The 19,475-nt window shown below is 43.8% G+C and overlaps 1 protein-coding gene across 23 annotated transcripts in view; it reads right to left on the bottom strand.

The window, feature by feature from the left end:
- rbfox1 (RNA binding fox-1 homolog 1) overlaps nucleotides 1-19,475 on the bottom strand; it is a 2,603,746-nt gene that overhangs the window by 956,294 nt on the left and 1,627,977 nt on the right. The window lies entirely within an intron of this gene.

Here is a 19,475-nt window from a genome sequence, read left to right as displayed (position 1 = left end):
GTGTTTGGTGTGTGGGTGTGTTTGTGTCTGTCCTGCGGTGGGTTGGCACCCTGCCCGGGATTGGTTCCTGCCTTGTGCCCTGTGTTGGCTGGGATTGGCTCCAGCAGACCCCCGTGACCCTGTAGTTAGGAATATAGCGGGTTGGAAAATGGCTGGATGGATGGATGGACCCCTTTTCACTTTCCGTGCTTTGCTTATTTTTTTACCGTGACACATGGGGTGTGTGGAGCATTTTATGAGTCTGTGCTGGGTGAATATGGAGAAGGTAATTAAGTGTGGCATCACCACTAACTTCTGTTCCATCTGTCTCCTCAGAATGGAGGCGGAGATACACCTGTAAGTTCACTGAGGCCACTCCCTTAGCTCCTGAGGCCATGCCCCTTCTGGTCACATGCCTGTATAAACCTCGGCCCCACCAGAAGTCGCCATTCAATTACAGAACAGCTTCTGAGCACCATGGAGTTCCTTTTTCTACACGGTGCTTAGCTCATTGCTTATTTGTTACTTTTCTCAGCAAAGTTAAAAGGGGTGTCCTTTTAGACCCCCAACCCTAATTCCTTTGTTCTTATTTCATTTGTAAAGAACACATTAAAAATTGGAAATTGTACTGCCAGACTCGCACACCCCATTGCTGGTGACAATGAAGGCCAACTGAGTTTGCTTTCAGAGACTTTCTTCAAACTGAGAGGACAGCTTTAACTATATATTTAAAAACACTTTCGTAGGGCTTATCCCCCACTGCGGACCTCCTGCTGACCGATCAGATACCACCAGAGGTTGCGTTTGCAGATATAGCCCGGCATCAAACATGCATTAGCAACGAAGCTCTAAATTTTTCTTCAAGATTAACATCCCCGAGATGAGAAACAACAAGTCACGCCGCACCTTTGAAAAGCTTGTGAGGGTCTCCCAGTAGGTGTTGTTTGAAAAGAATACACAATACGAGAGCAGCAAAAAAAAAAATATATATATATATATATATTAAGAAGCAAAATGCTGACACTCTGCTGACTACGTCTAGAAAATAACATCAAAGTATAAATCAAAGACACGAGTCGATGGAAAACTGATACCATATTCAGAATCCAAAACTGCTTCTAAGCTTTTTTTTTCATAGAGAAAGAAAATATTTTAAAAGAGAAAATAAGACTCATAATTTCAGACGTGTGTTAGTGAGTGTCTTAATGAATTTATAACACTAAAATAATGATTTACACACATGGCTCAAATTAGCCATCACCACATCCAGTGCAGAAACTTTCTTGTGAATGGACGTTGGAGTAGAACATACTAACTGAAGAAGGCAGACATGGAAGCCTGGCCATTCAGTCCGCGTGATGCGTTTGATTAACTTTCAGCCAAGTCGTTTTGGTGTCCCACCCAGGGACTTTTTGAAAGTTGTCAAGGGCTACACGTTACCTCCATGACTGGAAGGTTTGCTTCAGATTCTCGTAACCCTTTTGAAGAAGTGCTTTCTGGGTTCCATCTTGATTGCTCTCCCCTTCCTTTATGACTTTAGCACTGCTTTTCAGTCACAGCATTCACTTACCACAATGAGCTGCAGACTGTTGCCGGACTGTGACTCGCCCCCCAAAGATTTAATCATAGCGTCCTACAACTCTCAGCAGCTCACTGTCACAAAAGCAAAGTGGCACTGGTTTGGAAATCACAGCAAGTCTCTGGGCTCAGCCCAGCAAGAATTAACAGGCAGGGGGCAGTACAGTGGATTTGGAAAGTATTCGGACCCCTTCACGTTCTGGACACTTTACTGTGCTGTAGATTTGCCATTTTTACCCATCAGTCCACACTCAATCACCCATAATGACAAAGTGAAAACATCTTTAATTTGGTACTCAGTAGATGCCCCTTTGGCAGTTATTCCAGTTTTGAGTCTTCTTGTTAAGTCTCTACAAACATTGCTGTGACAATTAGAGGCACTGTCGACCCCTTGAACCCTCAGGCCAGACGTCAGACACCAGATAAAAGTCCAAATAATGGTTTATTATAATAATACAGTGCGCAAAGCATCCTCCTCTCTACAATACTTAATAAATCAATAATCAAATAATCACAATCCTCCACTCCCAGACACGTTGCCACCCTTCCACCCAGCTCAGCTCATCCTCTGGGATTTCCCATAGTCCTTTTATATTCCCTGACCTGGAAGTATTTCCAATCCCTCAGTCCATGTGATCTCCTATCACTTCTGGGTCAGATAAAAGTCCTCTTCTTCATCCCGGAAGCACGTTATTTCCCTTATCGCCTTGCCTATGACGTACTTCCAGGTTATAGGGCATATAGAATTCTCTGAGCCTCCCTACAGCGTCTCCTGGAGGTCCCCATGGTATCCATCAGGGCTGGCTGTAAAAACTACAAGGTCCATGAGGCCCTGCTGGAATTCAGGGAACCTCTATGCTGCAGGGAGAGCTCTATCTGGCGGCCTGGGGGTGTTGGCCGGGATGACAGGCCGGCCATCCCTCATATTGCACACCTGGATTTGGACAATTTATCTCATTCTTCCAGGCAGATCCTCTCAAGCTCCATTAGGTTAGATGGGATGCGTCTGTAAACTGCCATCTTCAGGTCTCCTTGGAGATGTTCTATGGGGTTTAAGTCTGGAGCTTTGGCTGGGCCACTCATGGGCACTCATAGGCTTGTCCTGAAGCCACTGTCTCTTCAATGATCTCTCAGCATATGGCTACATTCATCCTTTCTTCAATACTGACCAGTGTGACTGTCCCGGCTGCTAAGAAGTGCATGATGCTACCACTGTCATGCTTCACCGGTATTAGGCAGGTAAGCACTGTCTGGTCTTTGCCAGACAAAGTGTTTTGTGTTCTGCCCAAAGTGTTTAATTTTTGTCTCCTCAGTCCAGAGGGTCTTTTTTCTCATGCTGTCAGAGTCCTTTAAATGCCACCATAGGCCTTTTACTCAAAAGTGCCTTCCATCTAGTCACTCTAACATAAATACCTAACTGATGTAAGATAACTGAAATGGTTGTCCTTCTGACAGGTTCTCCCATCTCAGTAGAAAAACTATAAAGCTCTTTCAAAATGACCACTGAGTCCTTGGTCACCTCCTTGATCAGGGCCCTTCTTTACCAAATACTCAGTTTGACTGGACGGCCAACTCCAGAAAGAGTCCTGGTGGCTTTGATCATCTTCCACTTCAATTATCAAGGCCAATCAACACTCAAAGATTTAGAAATGGTTTTATCTGCTTTCACTGATCTATGTCTCACTGCAATTTTATTGTGATGGTCTGCAGAGAGTTGCTTGGACTTCATGGCTTGGGTCCTGCACTGACACGTGGAGTGAATTTTGGGCTTTATATGCATAGGTACACAAGTACCTCTCTAAGAGACGTCCAAGGAATTCAATTTGTCACAGGTGGACTCCACTCGAGTTCTCGACACAACTCAAGGAGAAAGAAAGCAAACAGGAGGCACCTGAGTACAGTCTGGAGTGTCACAGCTAAGGGTAAGAACACCGACATGAAGGAGAGATTTCAACTTTTGATTTTTAGTAAATCTGCAAGCTTTTCTGGTGACGGGTTTTCATTTTGCAGTTATAAGCTATTGAGGGTGGATTGGTGAGCAAAAATGGCAAATGTATCCAATTAAAATTAAACCTGCTACATAATAAAACATGCAGAAAGTGAAGGGGTCTGAGTACCATGTGAAACCACCGTACAGTGCCCACCAACAGTGAGGAACAATGGGGGCTGCCAGGAGAGAAGGTGTTTTAGACAATATAAAAGAGACTTGTCAAAGTGGACTTCATGTTTGTTTTTGTGGTACCAGAACTGCATGGAAGAAAAAAGAGAGTCGACATTGTTGCCAATTCTCATGTGCTCCATGGTGACTGGTTACCAGATGTAGACAATCTATCTATCTATCTATCTATCTATCTATCTATCTATCTATCTATCTATCTATCTATCTATCTATCTATCTATCTATCTATCTATCTATCTATCTATCTATCTATCTATCTATCTATCTATCTATCTATCTATCTATCTGTTGTGATGTGAAATTTTGCAAACAAGTTGATAAATATTTTGTATGTCTTTATTTGTAATTTAGACAAAGCAATGTAATATTAGTGTTACATTATTGATAATAACAGCAATGGTTTGATGGTTTAAGAACCCCTTCCCCCCTTTTAGGGTAATTTTATGACAAGGTTGGGGGGGAAGTGTCTCAAACCAGTTTGGTAAATATTTCTCTGCTAAAGAGTCTCTTTCAACCCCCACAGGAAATCCAGATTGTCTAACTGCCAAGCTTTACCATAACATATGGTTTTGGGGGTGGCAGGTGTGAAGCTATTCTGTCCCCCATTGGTTTGAAGTATGGCTGTTTGAAACTGGCTTGTATCAGAAGCCTTTAAGTACCATGACGCCCTATTGGCTGTAGGGGTTGGACAGAAAACCTATAAATTTGTTTGCTTTACCTCTCTCTCTCTCTCTCTCTCTCTCTCTCTCTCTCTCTCTCTCTCTCTCTCTCTCTCTCTCTTACCAAACTGATGCTAGACCATCAAACACACCATGAGCTGAAAAGGACAACACATTGAAGAGCACAGCTCGGCAACCATATTGAGACAGGCATGCGGCCTGTTCTGAAGAAAGCTGACTACCAATGTTGAGACATTTTAAGTAACTAACAAGTCTGTGTGCCGCCTGAAACTACACATCACCATTTATCAGGTTGTATGGTTGCCAATATTCAAATATACTTTGCATATTGTTATTATTCATGAATATTATCAATAATACATTATTGCTTGTCTTTTACTACACCTAATTGCCTGAGGTTATAAATGTAGAAGGGAAGGTGGGGAGAAGTTATAAAGTACAATACCTTAGAAACAGTGGTAAGTCTGTGAGATTTGAGGCATTCTGACAAAGGCTACACATTAATAATACAAAAGGGGAAAGTAGAGCAATATATTATTCTACCAAGAGAAAACACTATCTATCTATCTATCTATCTATCTATCTATCTATCTATCTATCTATCTATCTATCTATCTATCTATCTATCTATCTATCTATCTATCTATCTATCTATCTATCTATCTATCTATCTATCTATCTATCTATCTATCTATCTATCTATCTATCTATCTATCTATTTACATTTACATTTACATCATTTAGCAGACGCTCTTATCCAGAGCGACTTACAACAGTGCTTAGTAGTCTACGACTGTTCTTCAGTCTTTAAGGCTAGGATTAAATCTACTGTCATTAAACAAGTTACCGCTGACCAAGTTGTATACAAAACCCTGCTAGAAGAAAATAGTAAGTTAGTACAAAATTTTTTTTTTTTTTTTTTGAGAAAAAAAAAAAAAAAAATGGGGACTTTAGTCCAAGTGCGGTTGAAAGAAGTGTTTCTTCAGGCGACGTTTGAAGACAGTGAGGGTCTCCGCTGTTCGTACAGCAAGAGGAAGTTCGTTCCACCACTGAGGAGCCAACACTGCAAAGAGTCTTGATGCATGTCGTCCTCTTCTTTTAAGTAAGGGTGGTTCGAGACGTGCAGTGCTTGATGTTCTGAGACAGCGAGAAGTGACACGCTGCTTGACCAGTGCTGATATGTAAGGTGGTGCAGCTCCAGTTTTGGCCTTAAAGGCAAGTGTTAGGGTTTTGAACCTGATGCGGGCAGCCACAGGGAGCCAGTGCAGGTTCCGCAGCAGAGGTGTTGTGTGCGAGAATTTGGGAATATCAAAAACGAGTCTTGCAGCTGCATTCTGGATCAGTTGAAGTGGTATCTATCTATCTATCTATCTATCTATCTATCTATCTATCTATCTATCTATCTATCTATCTATCTATCTATCTATCTATCTATCTATCTATCTATCTATCTATCTATCCCTAAGAATGACCAGGGTGACAGTGTAAAGAGTCCTTCAATGCGGAGTAACTGCAGAGTCATTGCATTGAAAGTAGAAGGGGCACATCCTGAAGATGCCCTCTGGACTTTCCCCCTTGGCACCAGCAGGGCACACTGGAGATTGTCTCTTTTTGTTTCCAGGCCAGTGTAATTCTCCCCAGTAGGCCCTGATGAGTGTTGCTGGTGACAGGAGAGTCTCAGGCCGGTAAGGTGAAGTGGACGGTGGGTTGGTGATCAAATGGAACATAGCAGGCCTGTAGTTTGACGTCTCACCGCTTGTGAATGTGCAGTTACCAACTGTAATGGGCACCTGGGGGCAAGTGCCATTTCATAACTTATTTTTGTACAAAGAGGGTTTTAGGGTCATCGTTAGCAAGTCCGTACCTAAACAATACAACGCCAGCCATTTTCATTTTCCTCCGTTTACCACAATGAAAGACCATCATGAAGATGCGTGTCATGAATGATGGCCCCATTTCCAGCTGCAGGCAGTGAGGGCTGCTTTCAGCAATGCCTGCTCGCGTCTTTTGATCCCTTTGTTTTTGCAGTACTCAAGCTCCATGTAGAAAAACTACTCCTTTATTAATTGGTCCTGCTGCTAGCAAAACCGTCAAGAAAAAAGGTAAACTAGGAGGAGAAGTGACGGCTTCACTTGCCTGTTAGTTAAGGAGCAGCCGGAGGAACAATCAAGTGGAACAAAAACTCTTCAACAAAATAAATCATGCTGCTCCCCATCTCGACATTGAAGACCAGTGCTTAGGCTCTGGGGAAGGAGATTCACTTTTTAGCTGAGTTCTTCTTTATTTTTCCCGTTAAGAAAAAAAAGAGAGAAAGAAAAACGCACCAGCAGCTCTTCACCACGCTTAAGTTCAAGTGCCTCTTGTGAACTTGAGAGAAGTGCGTAATTATGGACAGATAATGGGTCTGCCTTTGAAATGCAGCGGGCCAGCGTTAGCCCCAGCCTGCTGCTTATTACTTTTTCTTTTTTTCATTTAGCTTGGTACTGGCTATCAGGTAAAAGTATGCTGAAGATAAAAATAGGCTTTCAGCTACAGACCTGCGCAAGGCTCACTTTAACACATCCAAGGGATGAGCTTGTGGTGAAAAGAGAAAGGGTAAGCGAAGAAAAAATGGGGGAAAAAACAGCAGTGAACGTAATGCAAGGGAAATTCTGACTTGCATGTCCAGCCGTCATGGATTACTTCGCCTCTCTGCATCTGGTGTTGCAATATAGAACTCCATTTTATTCAACAGAAAGCGCGAATCTGCTTACCTGATGAAGTAAGGCCTGATCGTGCCACTAGAGGGTGCTCTCTACGGTGCTACCACTTAAGAAATGGCGCCGTTCACAAATAAGAAGCTACTTGTTCACGGGATGCCAACTGGGGCTACCAGGGTCTTAAAGTGCTTTTGGAGTGTAATGTGCCAAAGATTCACTAGGAGGCAGTACTGCATTGCAGTTACATACCTGTAAGTGACAACCACCATCAGTAGTAAAGGCTAAACGGCGGCTTTCCAGCAGACATAGTGTTACCTGAAGTGGCACGGGTGGCAGAATGTGAGGGCCCCTAATAGCCCACTATTATGGTCAAGCCAGTGCTCCTCCCCTGGCTTATGTTTTCAATTGCTTTGTTTTACTCTCTTTGCTCACTTTCCATAATTGTTCCTTGTTTTCCATTATTTTTTATAATATTGCTCTGTTCATTTATTACTTGTCAAATTACAAATTATCTGTTCATTCTCTTTAGTTATTACGTACAATCTACTGGGTGGGCGCTCTGCGCTTCTCTCATGGTCCTTCTATTTTGTGAATGGATCCCCAAGAGGCTGGGCCACCTGTCACGTCACGTTAAGGAACCGCCCCCAGTCCTACAAAGAGCAGGCTGGGAATTGAAGTCCATGGTGGTTCATTTAGAACATTAGAACAATCTGGGCAAGAACAGGCCATTCAGCCCAACAAAGCTCGCCAGTCCTATCTAAAAAATACATCAAGTCGAGTTTTGAAAGTCCCTAAAGTCTTACTGTCTACCACACTACTTGGTCTCTTATTCCAAGTGTCTATCATTCTTTGTGTAAAGAAAAACTTCCTAATGTTTGTGTGAAATTGACCCTTCACAAGTTTCCAATTGTGTCCCCCGTGTTCTTGATGAACTCATTTTAAAGTCACATTCTCGATCCACTGGACTAATTCCCTTCATAATTTGAAACACTTCAGTCAGGTCTCCTCTTAATCTTCTTTTGCTTAAACTGAAGGCTCAGCTCTTTTATTCTTTCATCATAACTCATCCCCTGTAGCCTTGAATCAGCCTCGTCGCTCTTCTCTGGACCTTCTCTAGCACTGCTATGTCCTTTTTGTAGCCTGGAGACCAAAACTGTACACAGGAATCCAGATGAGGCCTCACCAGTGTGTTATAAAGTTGAGCAGAACCTCCTGTGACTTGTACTGCACACATCAAGGCGCTACATAACCTGACATTCTGTTTGCCTTCTTAATGGCTTCTGAACACTGTCGGGAAGTCGATAGCTTAAAGTCCACTATGACTCCAAAATCCTTCTCATAAGGTGTTCTCTTGATTTTCTGACCGCCCATTGTGTATTCAAACCTCACATTTTTACTTCCTATGTGTAATTCTTTACATTTATTGACATTAAATTTCATCTTCCACAAATCTGCCCAAGCCTGTTTGCTATCCAAGTCCTTCTGTAATGATATAACGGATTCCAAATTATCTGCTAATCCACCTATCTTGGTATCATCTGCAAACTTAACCAGCTTGTTACTTATATTCCTATCTAAATCATTTATATATATTAAAAATAGCAGCGGCCCTAGCACTGACCCCTGTGGAACACCACTCTTAACATCAGCCAATTCTGATTGGACTCCTCACACCATCACCCTCTGCTTCCTGTGTCTGAGCCAATTCTGCCCCCAGCAACACACCACACCCTGAACTCCCACCTCTTTTAGTTTGATACCCACCATCTCATGTGGCACCTTATCAGATGCTTTCTGAAAGTCCAGATAAATAATCTCATCTGCTCCACTTTGATCGTATCCTTTTGTTGCCTCCTCATAGAATTCCCGTATGTTAGTAAAACACGAACTCCCTCTTCTGAACCCATGCTGACTGTCCAGCAAACTCCAGTCCTTGCCAAGTGTTGCTCAATCTTATCCTTAATAATTCCTTCCATTAATTTTCCTGTGATGCATATTAAGCTTACTGGCTTATAGTTGCTTGGATCTGCCCTGTCACCCTTTTTATATAATGGGATGATATTTGCCATTTTCCAGTCCTTCGGAATCTCTCCAGTGTGCAGTGACTTCCTAAAAATATGTGTCACGGGTTTATATCTGTACTCGCTAACCTCCTTAAGAACTCGAGGGTAAATATTATCTGGTCCTGGTGACTTGTTTGATTTCATTTCATTTGTTTAATTCATTTCAATTGAAAATATTGAATTTTCGTTCATTTTTGATCACCGGCTCTTGTCCGTTTGTTGGTGCTGACACTTGCATTTTCTTATGAATTTCATGTTTAGACTCATTTGGTTTGAGTTGCCTGTTAAGTAAGTCCATTTTGCTTTTTTATTTATTTATTTTTTGTTCTTCTGAACTATTTTGTTGTACTTTTCCTCCAATAAATGTTTCTTTTATAAAGTGTCTTTTTTGCCTTGCTCTGTACAAGCCAGATGTTGACGGTGATCCCTTCCCTTGTTAGGCACATTTTAAATGTTTTTGGTGCATTTCATAATATATTTTTTCACAGTTTGATGCTGAAGCGTATTTTGAGCCAGTGTAGGCCGAAGCCAGCCACTCTAGTAGAAGCTAAACTGCCATCTGGTGCACCTCCTTTAGGCAAACTGGTGGGATTCAGGCCTGCTTCCCTGGCTGTCTTGTTTTTTAATTTTTTTTTTTATTTTCAGGCAAAGTATTGAATTGGGTGTCCTCGGTGGTGTCTACAGGACAGTCGTTCTCAAGTTCAGTCAAGAGGACCCCATGTGGCTACAGGTTTTCATCCCAGCCAACTTCTTCTTTTTAACTGGACTCCCAACTTCATCAATCAAGCTGATATTTTGAAAAGGTCGGCATTGTGGTTTCTGTGCAGAAATTACAGAATTGGGGTGGCTATTTGTTAGTGGAACATAGCAAGCACTTATGTTCATTAAATGGGTATACTTTATTTATCCATCCATCTATCCATTTTCCAACCCACTGAATCCGAACACAGGGTCACGGGGGTCTGCTGGAGCCAATCCCAGTCAACACAGGGCACAAGGTAGGAACCAATCCCGGGCAGGGTGCCAACCCACCGCAGGACACACACAAACACACCCACACACCAAGCACACACTAGGGCCTAGTTAGAATCGCCAATCCACCTAACCTGCATGTCTTTGGACTGTGGGAGGAAACCGGAGCACCCAGAGGAAACCCACGCAGACACGGGGAGAACATGCAAACTCCACGCAGGGAGGACCCGGGAAGTGAACCCAGGTCTCCAGGTCTCCCAACTGCGAGGCAGCAGCGCTACCCACTGTGCCACCATGCCGCCCTACTTTATTTATATATTTATTAATTTATTTATTTCTTTTTCAGACAAGCTGCAAATCTGTGAATTGTCACATGCTGAGCACTGAGGATCTGAAGGCTTCCTTACGTCCACAACATCTGTGAATGTAAGAGACTTGGAGGAACGTAAAGTAGGATATATTAAATATTCCCACATTTAGCTCATAGTACCCCGATCACTTCCGCCAAAGAGCTATAGGATCTCGCATATCACATATCGAAGGAGCTGCTCGTCCAAGGATGGCAAGGCTTAAGATTTGGAGCGAGGATAAATGCTTTAAATTCCCCTTTGGGGACAAATAAAGTACAGCTAATCTAATTTAATCTCAGCGTTATGGTTTTTATTCCACGTGACCCTAAGCGAGACCCTGCTAATTTTCACATTACAGGAAAATGGGAAACAACGGCTCTGCAGCAATTATAAAGGACTTTGGAATGCTGTCCTCCACGAAGAAGCAGAAGCACAATATAAAGTGTCAGGTGACACCAGTGTGCACGTCTAGGGGTGAACGCACAAGGCTGCCACTCACTATTTGACCCTAAGTGAGACCCTCTGAATGCTCACTTTACAGAAATACGAGAAAGAGCAACTTTGCACTGTTACTCCAAACAAATCAGGTATGGTGTTCACTATGAAAGTTAATGACAATATAAAGTATAGAGGACCACCAGTGTACACTTCTAGGGGTGAACGCATAAGGCTGCCAGTTCAGTCTCTGCCACCAACTCAACAGTGGACTCTCACTAATGCTTACTTTAAGGAAATATGAAAAATCAGCAGCTCTATGGTGTCACCCTTGTCAAATGTGGGATGGATTCACTATAAAAAAAGTACAATACGAATTACACAAGTCTGACCGCGCGGACCCTCACCTTGTTAAAGTGTGAAACAGTGCAGTCCAAGGCTGACAGTTTAGTACCTACCACCAACCCAATCTCTGACTTTTCTGATGTTCCTCTTAAAGGAATAACTGCTTTGTAGTGAAATACACAGAACGCGAGGAAGGAGTTCACCTCCAATTGGCACCGAGTCCTTGAGTGGCCCAGACTTAAGCCCCATAATATGTGCAGAGAGACCTGAAGATGGCAGATCACAGACACCTCCCATTCAATCTAACGGAGCTTGAGAAGATTTGCCAGGAAGAATGAGATAAACTGACCAAATCCAGGGGTGCAAAGCTTGTAGAAACTTAAAGCTGGAATTGCTGCCAAGGGGGCAATGAATTAAGGGTCTGAATACGCATATGAATGAGAGATTTCAGTTTTTGATTTGCAATAAATGTCACACATGTCGTTTACGGGCTCAAATAGATGCATTTTACCCGCCGAGCCAGGGGTTGGCGCTGCCCCTCTAACTCTTTCTCCTCACTAGCCAGCACTTCCGGGCCTCAAACATCAACGTCACTTCCAGTTCCAGTCCTCAAGACCCTGCATCCTCCTGATGTCATGTCCGGTTCCAGAATGCCATTCACCCATGACATCACTTCTTGCCGCCAACCATATATACAACCACCATATTGTTATTTTTCTCAGGTTCGTTTTGAACTCAAGTCTGTAAAGACGTTATTACTTTTCAAATGCTCCACAGTATATGGGGTGGACCCCCAAACTTTAACAGTGTGTGTGTCTTTATTTTACACTTCTGTGTAGACTGATGGTTGAAAATGGCCAACATATCCATTTAAAGATAAACCTACAACCCAACAAAGTGTGCAGACAGTGAAGGGGTCTGAATCCACGGTAGGTACGTGTGTATGCATTGTGATAGAACGAGGGGTGTCAGCGAGCCCCAAACCCCCAAACATGATCACAAAGAGAGTCCCGGGTTCAAAGAAAGGATGGTTTATTCAGCAATTCCTCAACAAAGGTAACACAAGCACAAAGACAGGTTGTCTCTCTCCATTCCATCCATCCATCCATTATCCAACCCACTATATCCTAACTACAGGGTCACGGGGGTCTGCTGGAGCCAATCCCAGCCAATACATGGCACAAGGCAGAAAAAAAACCTCACCAGCCCACAGCAGGGCGCGCATACACACACACACCCATGGGACAATTTAGAATCGCCGATGTACCTAACCTGCATGTCTTTGGACTGTGGGAGGAAACTCACGCAGACACGGGGAGAACATGCAAACTCCATATTTATACCTGTCTTGTGCTTCCTTACTGTATCCCCCTGGACTAATAGGGCATCATAGCTTAGGGTCCATCTCTCTGATCGCATGAAGGCCTCATGCCTTTGAATCAATACTGGCTAGGAATGACCTGTGTTCTCAAACCTTCTACCAAATAGTGCTTTATCTGTGTCTCTGGATAGGGCAAATCACATCTGTCGTCTTTGCAGACCCCAACCAGTGGTTAATGTGTCTGTTCAGATTACTCCAAGATCCTCTTTTAGTTTGTTTTAACCTGCTATACAGAAAGCACAGCAAGCAAGCAAGTTCCTATTACAGAATATCTAAAAATTCACAGTGAAAAGTTTTCTTATAGTTCTTGTATTTTTTTTTATTGTTCATGCTTTACCACTGCAAGAATGGCAGTAAAATTAAAATATGAAAGTAGGAACACCAAACAATTGTTCATAGTCCAAAAGTCCATCCTTATTACAGCTGTCCAGACTGAGATCAAGGTGAATTTAAAGCAGAGACCAGTGCAATAATGGAAATCATTTTGTAGTGAAGAGAAGGAAGAGAATGAGAGAGGGGTACAATCGCTATAAGCAAGGAAACAGGGGGAGAGCAGGACAGAGCTCAGCAGAGGTTTTTATTACATAACCTCACATTCTCAAACTCATCCATCCATTATCTAACCCGCTATATCCTAACTACAGGGTCACGGGGGTCCACGCTGGGAAGCAAACCCGGGTCCCCTAACTGCGTGGCAGCAGCGCTACCCACTGCGCCACCATGCTGCCCTGTCTCTCTCCACCAAACACAATACCTCTTTCCCAAGTCCTCTCACCAGCGCACTGCCCTCCTCCAGTTGAGTGTTGCTCTACATCCTCCCAGCTTTTATTAAGGACCTGGGAGTACTTCCGGTGCCAGGGCCGCTGCCCGATGAAAGTACATCCCAGTCATTTGGAAGTCCCACTTATTAGGGAGCTCATCTCCCTGCAGCACCCCCTTGCTGCACCCACGGTCCTCAGCAGGGATGTACTGTCGGACTACATCTCCCAGCATTCCCTGCTGGTTCCCAAATGGGCACCGATATGGAGGGCTGCTGCCATCTAGCATTCTGGAAGAATAACAACATCTTCTGGTGGACCGTCTCCAACCATCACTTCGAGGGCATGGCTCCTTCCCTTCTCCTGGTTGGGATGCCCATCTGTCTGCTCAGAGCCTTCCATCTGGGTAAGTAACCATCCCCTTCTCTAGTCGGGATGCCCGTCCAACCCCTGTGACATTTACAGTGTGTTTTATAAAGAAATGCAGGGTGAGAGGGTCTGGGGGTAAAAAGTCACTAATATAAGCAAGCAGCCCTAAAACACACACAGACACACACACACACACATGGTGCTCTGCTTCTCCTATGAATCCTCCCTTTCAGTTTAATGTGGTACTCCAAACAAATTCCAGTCAGAGGCTCTCGTCCACACGCAGCCTAATGTGAAGAAAGAGAAGTAAGCGTGTTATTATTTCATTTCCCTTCCACAAGAGGTTTAGTCGATCAGCTGAGTTAATAAAACACATTATTCATCACCTCCACTTGTATTCAAATTTAATGAGAAGTGATACCCAGGAAGCAACCTGCAGCAAAGCTATTTAATATCGGAACAGAAATACAATAAATCAGTGGGTGAGAGATGCACAGATAGAGAATATCTGGCTGGCCTTTGCCAAAACAATAAACATCATTTTGAAAGATTGTCTTATTCAAGAGATTGATTTACCATCTAACCTCCGACATTTAATCTCAATGAGTGGCTAGTGTCGATCAGGTGCCGAGTTGTTGGAATGCTAAAACCTAACCGGCAAAAGTGCCAAATGTGCAGAGGCGCAGGTAATGCAGTATTTCCTGAAACCAAAGATGAAATCAATTGGGCGCAACTGGTTGAGCTCAACTGATAAACAGACTGCAGAAAAAGAAAGACAGGGTGAGCATCTTAGGTGGGCCCACCACCCACGGCCCCTCTCTCCACGCGACCATTTAGTGATAAGCGAGTTTGTTTTTTGTCCCAGCAGCCTTGTGCTGGAATTCAATCGAGCTAATTGGCCACTCACTCCCGAGGCCCATTCCCATTAGTTCAGCAAACTTAATATCATTGGAGCTGGTTAGGAAGAGGGGGAAACAATCAGACCCCCCACTGTCCATTTACGGTTTGCCGGGCCACACACTGAATGTCTCCATAAGACAAAATGAAGAAAGCAAACAATAAGGGGAATGATTATTGACAGAGATTTATCGCTTAGGTCAGCTCACATGGGAGACATAAAATGCAGGAGGAAAGCCTTTCCGAAATCATCAACTGGGGTCGATTCCTTTATCCGGGGGTCAATGATGTCTTGTTTTTTATTTTACTGTTCTCCAGGTACTGCACTTATGAGTTGGAACAGCAGTTCAACATCTTGACTTGGCAGAGGCCGTTTCACAAAGAAGGTTTCATGCAGTCTAACCGGTAAATGCACCAGTTCTATGAAGAAGCAACAAAAGGAGCCGATCAGGGAGGTACAAATGACGTTATTTATCTTGGCGTTCAGAAAGCGTTTGATAAGGTCCTGCACGAAGGGTGGGCATCAAACTCAAAGAAGTGGGAGCTCAGGGTGTGGTGTATAGACACAACTGCACGGGAAGCAGAGGGTAATGGTGTGAGGAGCCTCGTCAGAACTGGCTGATGTTAAGAGTGGCGTCCAGCAGGGGGCAGTGCTGGGGTCGATGATATCTATATCTCTATACGTATAAAATCCAGCGTCTGTCTGTCTGTCTGCTTTTCACGACAGAACTACTTAATATATTTAGATCGGGTTTTTTTTTTTAGAATTTGCTTGAACATTCCGGTTGATTTCGCCACTTCTCTCATAGTACACTTGCAGGAGCAATTAATTTGCGTTAATCCAAGACAGTGGCTGCGGGCCGAGCGGAGGGGGAGGCGTGACGTCAGGAGTGGGGGAGCCGGTCTATCGCTGTGTTTTGGAGCATAACTTGCCTCTGCTTAGTTAGTGATACCATTTTGTTCATTGATTTTTAAAGTTTGTCCTGTTTCACTACTACATAGTCAGAGCTGCGGGGGACGGCTAATATATATACAGGGTGAGTCAAAATTATGTTTACCATTGAATGGCGGAAACAATTTATTCACAAACCATACTTCATATGTGCAAGATGATTTACAGAAATGTCTCAACCTGTTCACCATCATGTTCAACACACAAAAACCAACGAGCAACAGTACCATTTAAAGGCCGGACACACATTTCATGGGGAATAGATGATACTAGGCTGCATCACAGTAAGTTAGACCTGGGTTCGCTTCCCGGGTCCTCCCTGCATGGAGTTTGCATGTTCTCCCCGTGTCTGTGTGGGTTTCCTCCCACAGTCCAAAGACATGCAGGTTAGGTGCATTGGCGGTAATAAATTGTCCCTAGTGTGTGCTTGGTGTGTGTGTGTGTGCCCTGTGGTGGGCTGGCACCCTACCTGGGGTTTGTTCCCTGCCTTGCGCCCTGTGCTGGCTGGGATTGGCTCCAGCTGACCCCCGTGATCCTGTAGTTAGGATATAGCAGGTTGGATAATGGATGGATGGATGGATGGCATGGTGGCACAGTGGTAGCACTGCTGCCTTGCAGTAAGGAGATCTGGGTTCGCTTCCCGGGTCCTCCCTGCGTGGAGTTTGCATGTTCTCCCCGTGTTTGCGTGGGTTTCCTCCCACAGTCTAAAGACATGCAGGTTAGGTGCATTGGCGATCCTAAATTGTCCCTAGTGTGTGCTTGGTGTATGGGTGTGTGTGTGGCGCCCTGTGTTGGCTGGGATTGGATCCAGCAGACCCCCGTGACCCTGTGGTTAGGATATAGCGGGTTGGATAATGGATGGATGGATAGATGATACTACAGTCCGTGTTCTGTCCTTCAGGTTATTGATATCATGAACTTTACTGCTATTCACGTGCTCCTTCACCATACCCCATAACCAGAAAGCACAAGGTGTCAAATCAGGGGAGTGTGGAGGCCATGGCAATGGTCCACCATGACGTATCCATCAACCTGGAAAGGTAGGGTCTAGATAAAAATAATCCATTAGTGATAACATAATTTTGACTCACCCTTTATAAAATCCAAAATGTTTGTCTGTTTGTATGTCTGTCCGTTTTTCACGACAGAACTACTTAACGGATTTAGATTTGCGTTTTTTCTATAATTTGCTTGAACATTCTGGTTGATTTTGCGACTTCTCTCATCACATTAAGTATCACAGAGCACTTTATTCTCGCGTATCCGAGAGAGAGGGGGCAGGCTGAGGGGAGGGGGATGTGGACGGGGCCGTTCGAGTCACTCTACCTCTCGCCACATGTTGGAGTGCACCTTGCCTCTGCTTAGCTAGCGATATCTGTTTGTTCAGCAGACATTATCATCTAGAGATTGTTAAGGAGTAACGTTTGACATTTTTGTGAGAGAGATCAGAGCTGCATGTTTTAGAGGGTACCTGCTCATTGGCAGAGATATCACGGCCACGTGCTTTTCTCTCCATGTGGGGGGTGCTCTCCCATCAGATACAGTGGCAATGTTTTGTCGTTAGAATGTACCTACCTTCTGCTTGGCCAAAATTACATTTTTTTAATTTTTAAAGTTTGTCCTGTTTGACTACTATGTGGGCGCAGCCACAGAGGACAGCTAGTTGTTAATATGTATAAATGATTTGGATTGGTATCATCTACTGTTTCTTTCTATCAGATACTGATTCAACTCCATATCTTGATGTGATGAAGTCAATCTTTTGATATTATTGTGATATCATTTATTTGACTTTCAGAACACATTTGATAAGGTGTCACATGAGAGGGTGGGCATCAAACTAAAAGAAGTGGCAGTTCAGGGTGTGGTGTGTAGATGAATGCAGAATTGGCTAAGACACAGGAAGAAGAGAGTGATGGTGTGAGGAGGAACTGTATCAGAATTGGCCGATGTTAAGAGTGGCGTCCAGCAGGGGTCAGTGGTGGGGCATGCTGCAATTTTTAATATATAGAAATGATTTAGATAGGAATGTAAGTAACAAGGGCGGCACGGTGGGGCAGTGGGTAGCGCTGCTGCCTCGCAGTTGGGAGATCTGGGGACCTGGGTTTGCTTCCCGGGTCCTCCCTGCGTGGAGTTTGCATGTTCTCCCCGTGTCTGTGTGGGTTTCCTCCGGGTGCTCCGGTTTCCTCCCAAAGACATGCAGGTTAGGTGGATTGGCAGTTCTAAATTGGCCCTGGTGTGTTTGTGTGTGTCCTGCGGTGGGTTGGCACCCTGTCTGAGATTGGTTCCTGCCTTGTGCCCTGTGTTGGCTGGGATTGGCTCCAGCAGACCCCCGTGACCCTGTGTTCGGATTCAGCGGGTTGGAAAATGGATGGATGTAAGTAACAAGATGGTTAATTTTGCAGATGATACCAGGATAGCTGAATTGGCAGGTAATCAAGAATCAGCTGAATCATTATAGAGGGTCTTGGATGGCAGACAGGCTTGGGCAGATTTGTGGCAGATGAAATTTAATGCCAGTAACTGTAAAGCATTACGCATAGGAAGTACAAATGTGAGATTTGAATATATAGTGGTGAGTCTAAAATTCGAGAGAGATTTAGGGGTCGTAGTGGACTCGACTCTATCAACTTTCCGACAGTGATCAGAAGTCATTAAGAAGGCTAACAGAATGTCAGGTTATATAGCGCCTTGATGTGAGGAGTACAAGTCCAAGGAGGTTCTGCTCAAGCTTTATAACACACTGGTGAGGCCTCATCTGGAGTACCGAGGGCAGGTTTGGTGTACAAAAAGGACATAGCAGCACCAGAGAAAGTCCAGGGAAGAGCAACAAGGCTGATTCAGGTCTACAGGGGATGAGTTATGAGGAAAGATTAGGAAAGTGAAAGAAGATGAAGAGGAGACACGACTGAAGTGTTTAAAATTATGAAGGGAATTAGTGCAGTGGATCGAGACTGTGACTTTAAAATTAGGTCATCAAGAACACGGGGACACAGATGGAAACTCATCAAATTTTGCAAAAACATCACACAGACAACGAACAGACACATGAAATGAGTGACCAGGTAGTGTGGTAGACAATAAGACTTTAGGGACCTTCAAAACTCGACTTGATGTTATTTTAGAAGAATTACAGTATGTGGACAGGACTGGCAAGCTATGTTGGGCTGCATGGCTCAAATCCTTCTAACGTTCGAATTCCTAGGAAATGAAACACAAAATGAAGTCTGGAAGATAACCACCGATTGGCCTCAACCAACCTGAGGGCACCTGCTGAATTTCAGACTTCACGTCACTCCATCCACAGCGCAAAAGTGCCAACCTTAAAGGCAGGTGGTTGTGGAGTCATTGTGTCAGCACCAAACATTCATGAATTTACAAGATTGTTCCTAAATAGGAACATCACAAGACAAAAAGTGCAGAAGGAAATAAGCGAGCGCTGATTCAGTGTCTGCCGAGTTTGGGTTCAACTCATCGCTAATAAGAACATAAGAAGTCTGACAAATCAAGAGGAGGACGTTCAGTCCACAATGCTCATTTGTCAATAAAATAAATATATAATTTATTTATAACTTAGATGTACATCTATGTGCAACACCACGATTTATGCTATGACGTCAATTGACGAGTTGAAACCGAACAAAACAACAGCAAACATCCATGTGATAAAACTAAAACGGCGATTCCAAAGTAAATAGTTAGTCCTACAAATGGAATAGAAATAAATTCAAATATTAGGCCCATCTCAATGGCATCATGACAGATTGGAGAAGGTGGTGCTGTAGTTTTGGTTTAATTGTGAGGCCTCTTTTGAACATTTATGCATTTTACGCAATCG

This window comes from Erpetoichthys calabaricus, chromosome 11 (assembly GCF_900747795.2).
Source record: "Erpetoichthys calabaricus chromosome 11, fErpCal1.3, whole genome shotgun sequence".
Classification (NCBI taxonomy): domain Eukaryota; kingdom Metazoa; phylum Chordata; class Cladistia; order Polypteriformes; family Polypteridae; genus Erpetoichthys; species Erpetoichthys calabaricus.
Note: the sequence above shows the minus strand (reverse complement) of the source record. Positions and strands in the feature narration are given on the sequence as shown.